The 6714-nt window shown below is 45.5% G+C and overlaps 1 protein-coding gene across 2 annotated transcripts in view; it reads left to right on the top strand.

Annotated features, from left to right (window-relative positions):
- The window catches only part of kazna (kazrin, periplakin interacting protein a), a 439152-nt gene that overhangs the window by 331660 nt on the left and 100778 nt on the right, over positions 1-6714 (top strand). The gene's annotated exons all lie outside the window — the stretch shown is intronic.

Below are 6714 nucleotides of genomic sequence, written 5' to 3'. Positions count from 1 at the left end.
CTCTGGCACCCTTTCTGCCCAAGTGGCCATCTTTCACCTGGTGGTTGGCTCCAGCCCTGAGCCCTTCCCGGCACTGCAACCCCCCCCCCACCACCCCCACCCCACAACCCTTGCTCATTGTCCCCAAGTTCCAGCAGGTTAATGATTGAGAAAGAGTCACAAATGTCCTACTTGCACTGATGACAACAGTTAAATCATTGACTTGAAACACCGTGACGTTCCCCTCTGCAAAACTGGGCAGGATTTACCAGCATTTTCTATTCCCATTTCCCATCACCAGCGTCCATAGCGTTTTCCCTTTTCTTGACTTGTACCCTCGTCTAAACTGGCATTAACCATGCCGACAGAAGGGAGAGACTGAGAGAGTTGGGCCCCAGCTCAGCGCCTGGTGCTTTGATTTATTTTGCCTGCTGACTGCACCATTTTACTGTTGTTTTATCATAAACAATCAGATCAAAATAAGAAAGGAACATTCGAGAAGTCTGCAGGAATACAGCATTTCGAGTAATGGAATGCTTTGAATGGGGTTTTTTTTGTTAACTAAGCCCAGCTGTGAATATAGAGGCTTCCTAGACATAGCAAATGACAGTACTCTCTGTCGGTAAATCTGCTTCTCAACCCTGTGTATCAGCCTGCACTTCCCAAATTTCATTAGGAAGACAAGTGGGATGTAACCTGAGGCTGAAACTCATTGCACAAGTGACAGGGAGTGACGGAAGGTAACATAATTTCTTTAATGGCTTGAAATGAGGGACTGGCTTCTGATCAACTCTTTATCCTGTCCATTAAACATCAGTTTTTTATTCTCGGAACCACAAATTGCACAAGCTCTCTGGCACCCCACCCACACAGGGACTTTCCGTCTGTAGCCAAGATGTAGAGGAATGTCTGCCAGGTATCCATTGTTTCTGCTGTTTTCCGGCCAGGTATGTCACAGCTTCTTCACAAAGCACAGGCATCCTCTCTCAGTGCTTGCTCCTCAACCAAAAGCAGATTACTTGGCCTTTGCTTGTGGGATCTTACTCTGTATAGAATGGCTACCAGAATTTTCTTCATTATGATGTAACTTTTCACTTTGGATGATAATAGCAAATGGCTAAGTAAGTTAGGAACTGATTTTAAATCATTTTCTGATGAAGGATCCTGACCCGAAACGTCAACTTTCCTGCTCCTCTGGTGCTGCCTGGCCTGCTGTGTTCTTCCAGCTCCACACTGTGTTGTCTCTAATTCCAGCATCGGCAGTTCCTGCTATCTCTGATTTTAAATCTCTCCTTGTTTTGATAGCCAACAAAATTGCCTGTTTTACTCCATTGCTCAAAGTCAAAATCTCCCTCATGTCTGTCACTTCAATTCAAAGTACTTTATCAAATGTCACTTGCTTTGAGACATTCCTACAAGACAAGAGAAAATACTTTATAAATTCAAGTCTTTCTTTATTTCCTTTCTAAATCGCTAAATTCCCTTCCCCCCTCTCCTCCTCCACCTGGCACTTCCTTATTCCAATTCAGTGTTTGCATTTTTCCTCCGTCCTTTTGTAACTCGTGATAGTGAATTGTGTATTAATGCATGTTGTAACTGTATCATTGCAACAAACCAGTTACTCTTGGTGTTTGGTTGCCCCAGGCCCTTCAAGTAACATCCGTTTACAGAGAGGAAGAGGCTGCTTTCATCACACTCTCCATTCATCCAGACTTTCTGTGGCTTCATTAAACATGTGGGTCTCGCAACAGCCTTAGGTTTATTATTCATTTCTCAGAGTTTTGTAAATTTATGTTCTGTCAGAGCTCCTGGTTCATGCTGTCAGGTTCCAACGGGCAAGGAGATGGAACAGGCTTCTTCTGATATTGTCCCATGACCATTAATTTTCTGCGATGCAATTGGCTGGGCACATTGTCCCCATGACCGACATGAGACTCCCCAAACAGTTGTTCTACTCCCAACTTTGCAACAGCAGGCAGGCCCCAGATGGACAGTTTCAGGCTTCACAGGTGAGATGTGGCATTCCCACAGGCAGCTGGGAATCACTGTTCCAAGGTGGAGGAGGAGCATTGGGAAGGTGTCAAGCACCTCAAGACTTGTGGTCAGGGAAGAAATGTGTGTGCGTGCGTGTGTGTGTGTGTGCATATGTGTGTGTGCGTGTGCATGCATGTGTGTGGGTATGCATATGTATGAGTGCATATCTGTGTGTGCATGCGTGTGTGTGTATGCATGTGTGTGTGCGTGCATGTGTGCGTGCATGTGGGTGTGCGTGTGTGCATGTGTGTGCTGCATGCATGTGTGTGTGTGCATGTGTGTGCACGCATGTGTGTGTGCATGCATATGTGTGCATGCATGTGTGCGTGCATATGTGTGTGCATGTATGCATGTGTGTGCGAGAGTGACTGTGTCTGTGTGTGCATGCATGTGTCCATGTGCACATGCGTGAGTACGTGTGCATGCATCCGTCTGTCTGTCCATCCTTGCAGTGTAGTGGTATCCTCCACGATGCTTCACAAAGACACATGACACCTGGCCAAGACCAGGTGAACGAGGTGATTCGTATGGAGCTTTGTTGAGGAGGATGAGATAGAAAGATTTGGAGAGGGAATTGCAGAATATAGCAAACTAAAGGAGCTGTCATCAGTGCCACAGCAAAGGTAGGGGCTGTGTAGAAGGGCAGAAGAATGCAGAGATTTCAGAGGGTTGTTAGCCTGGTGGATAGGACAGAGATGGTGAGGGGTTGAGGCCATGGAGGGGTTTGGAAATGCTGATACATACCATTACACATATGCCACAATGTAGATGAGGAACTCTGGATCTCTAGCACAAGAACAGAATCAAAGCCTGTACTGAGCAGCTTTCTAGTCACTCATCATTCAATCCATAGGTCCATCTTATGTTTAAGGCGAAAGGGAGTGTTCCCTGGGCAGAAGGGGTCCTCAGTAATCTGAATCCTAGGTTGGAAAACACATCCAGAATTGGCAATGACCATCTGATGCACAGTACATCAGAGGTCCCAACAAAATAAATCCATGAAAAGATTCCAATAGCATATCTGGAATGCTTTACCTTTAGGACATTACAATAAGACAGATTCTCATTGGCTTGCAAAACTCAGTGATCCACGTGGATAATGCAGATTTCCAGTGCAGATATTGATTTCCGATCTCCAGCCAGAACCATGGAAGTGCTTGCCATGAACAATGTAAAACCAGTCCTGTCTATTTTGATCCATTGGGATCCTTGTCCAGGTCTCTCAACCTGTTTCTGGATTTCCACATCAATAACTTTTGTTTGATCCAGTAGACAGTTTGTATCCTGGTTTCCATTTTAACGTTGGGCTGAGGCACACAGCTTCCATTTTATCTGTTGGTACTTCTGAAGTGCATAAGACACAGTACAGCACTCTCGCTGCTATAGATTGGGGGGAGGAGGGTGTAGATACCACTTTATTACAGACTGTCTGGAATGCATTGTCAGATATTTTTCTTTATCCTTTCTTGGATGTTTCACTGATTAGTCACCCATTCCTAATTGCCGTGGAAGAGATGGCGCCTAGTTTCTTTTCTGAACCACGACAGTCCTTGGGGTGTGAGGACACCCACAATGCTGTTCAGGCAGGAAGGTCCAGGATTTTGATTGAGCAGCAGTGAAGGAACAGTGAAAGAGTTCCAAATCGGGATGTGTTCAGTCTGTGGCTTGGAGGGGAACCTGTAGTTGTGATGCTGCCACACATTTGCTGCCCTTGTCCTTCTCAGTACCAGAGGTTTGGGAGGTTGAAGAGGCAGCATGTAGAACCTGTATTTTGAAATAATAAAAACATTAAACTCTGTAAAGTCAATCAGTACTGAAAGGGTTATCTCTCTCTCTCTCCCCCTCTTCTGTTTAGTGGTTTTGACACCTGATTGGTACACTGTAACTGTTACTCCACACTGACAGTACAACATAAATGACTTGAGATAACAAGGTGTAGAGCTGGATGAACACAGCAGGCCAGGGACCATCAGAGGAGCAGGAAAGCTGACGTTTGCAGACTCGAAACATCAGCTTTCCTGCTCACCTGATGCTGCCTGGTCTGCTGTGTTCATCCAGCTCTACACCTTGTTATCTCAGACTCCAGCATCAGCAGTTCCTACTATCTATAAATGACTTGAGCTGTGAGCACTTCCTCCTAAAACTGTGCAAATAGCTGCTGGCACAGTCTCCTCCCTGTAACCTGCTTCCTTCAGGAATCTCAAAAACTTGGCTTTACTGTGGAATTCTTCTTCCCCTTCATACTGCTAACCTACAGAGTGCTTGTAACTCCAGAGACATCTATGTTTACTCTGAGGGACCTGCTCTTTGGTCGCTGTAACAGTGGGAGTTTACTCCCGGAGCTGTTGGATTGTTTCAAATAAATGATGAGGGGCACGGATAGGGTGAATGGCCAAGGTCTTTCTCCCAGGGTAGGGGAGTCCAAAACTATATGGTATAGATTTAAGGTGAGAGGGGAAAAACTTAAAATGGATCTGAGGGGTAGCTTTCTCATATAGAGGATGGTGTGTGTATGGAATGAGCTGCCAGAGGAAGTAATGGAGGTGGCTACATTTACAACATTTAAAAGGCACCTGGATGGGTATATGAATCGGAAGGGTTTAGAGGGATACGAGCCAAATGCTGGCAAATGGGTTTTTGAGAAGATGTGTAACTCGGGTTGTGGATGAGGTTGCAGACTTGCTCGCCGAGCCAGTGTGTTTGATCGCAGACGTTTCGTCACCCTGCTAGGTAACATCGTCAGTATACCTCCGGTGAAGCATTGGTGTTCTGTCCCACTTGTTATTTATATGCCTCAGCTTGCTGGGGTGGTTGGCATTACTTCTGGTTCTGTTTTTCAGTGGTTTGTATATCGGGTCCAGTTCAATGTGTTTGTTGATGGAGTTCTGGTTGGAATGCCAGGCCTCCGGGAATTTCCTGGCATGTCTCTGTTTGGCTCGTGCTATTATGGATGTGTTGTCCCAGTCGAATTTGTGTCTTTCTTTGCCTGTGTGTATTGAGACCAGTAAGAATTGGGCATGTCGCTTGGTCTCTTAATTACTCTAGCAACCATCCCAACACCCATAAACAGAGCTGCATCAGGACATTATTCAAATGGGCCACAACACACTGCATCAACCCGGAGTTGCACAAAGCAGAACAGGAAGCACTTACACGGAGTTTTTAAAAGGAATGGATACCCAAAAAGCACAATCTGCTGTTATCTCCACGACAGACCAAAACAAGAAGACACAACACGGCCGGACACACTAGTCACCCTGCCGTACATCAGAGATATATCAGAGATGACCACAAGATTATGCAGACCCCGAGGTACCAGGGTAGCCCACAAACCAACCCTGCGACAGCTACTGGCGAATGTCAAGGATCCCATACCTGCAATCAATAAAACTAATGTAATATACAAAATACCATGCAAGGACTGTGAGAAACATTACATAGGCCAAACTGGAAGAAAACTGACAATAAAGATACATAAACACCAACTAGCCACTAAGAGACATGACCAATTCTCAATGGTCTCAATACACATGGACAAAGAATTCGACTGCGACAACACATCGATAATAGCACAAGCCAAACAGAGACATGCCAGGAAATCCCCGGAGGCTTGGCATTCCAACCGGAACTCCATCAACAAACACAGTGAACTGAACCTGATATATAAACCACTGAAAAACAGAACCAGAAGTAATGCCAACCACGCCAGAAAACCGAGGCATATAGATAACAAGCGGGACCGAACACCAATGCTTCATCGGGGGCGCACTGACGATGTTACCTAGCAGGGTGACAAAACGTGTGCAATCAAATACACCGGCTCGGCGGGCAAGTCTACAACCGCTGGCAAATGGGAGTGGGTCGGATTGGGATGTCTGGTCAGCATGGACAAGTTGGACCAAAAGATCTGTTTCCATGTTGTATGACTCTATAACAACTGCTGATGGAGACAGTCACTCTCAGTCACTTATTTAATGAACGATTATTTTTATTAATCGTTAAACAACTGTAAGTTTTGCTATCAGGAATGAAGTAATAAGCAGATTTTAACAAGAAATGTTAACATTTTATGCAAACATTCTACAAGTTCTCATGAGGTGATTTGCTTGTTTCCCCCCCCTCAGGAATGAATGAAGGTTCTTTCTTTTGATTTATTTTCTTTGTTCCTTCAGTCACTGGAGGGTTAATACATGTTGCCTTTGTAAAGGTTTTCTGCTTTCAGAAATGCTCGACATTTCAGGCATCCACAGCCAGAGATTAGTTCTGGGGTTAGACGCTGATGTCAGGTGCATTGCTGGGACCCGTCCCTGTGGCATGCAGGGTGTTTAGTGATGAGCGAGTGTGATCACTGTGGCTTCAGGGCCAAGAGGAAGTCCTTCAGCAAACACAGCTCAGCAGCCCCACCATCAGAGGAAAGCATTCCTTCCACTGTCCCATCAAACTGTCCGTACCAAGTGCAGCATGGGGTTAGATGAAGAGTCTTACTTTCTCTATTCTTTTAAACTGAAAGTAAAGGTGTCTCTACACTGTTCCCATCAAAAGCTCACAGGACAGGTACAGCAAGGGGTCAGACACAGAGTAAAGCCCTCTCTACACTGTCTCTGTCAAACACTCCCAGGCCAGGGACAACACGGGGTCAGATACAGAGTAAAGCTCTCTCTACACTGTCTCTGTCAAACACTCCCAGGACAGGGACAACAC

The sequence above is a fragment of the Rhincodon typus genome, chromosome 31 (assembly GCF_021869965.1).
Source record: "Rhincodon typus isolate 14 chromosome 31, sRhiTyp1.1, whole genome shotgun sequence".
Classification (NCBI taxonomy): Eukaryota; Metazoa; Chordata; class Chondrichthyes; order Orectolobiformes; family Rhincodontidae; genus Rhincodon; species Rhincodon typus.
The sequence above is the reverse complement of the archived record's forward strand: the minus strand, read 5'-3'. Positions and strand labels throughout refer to the sequence as shown.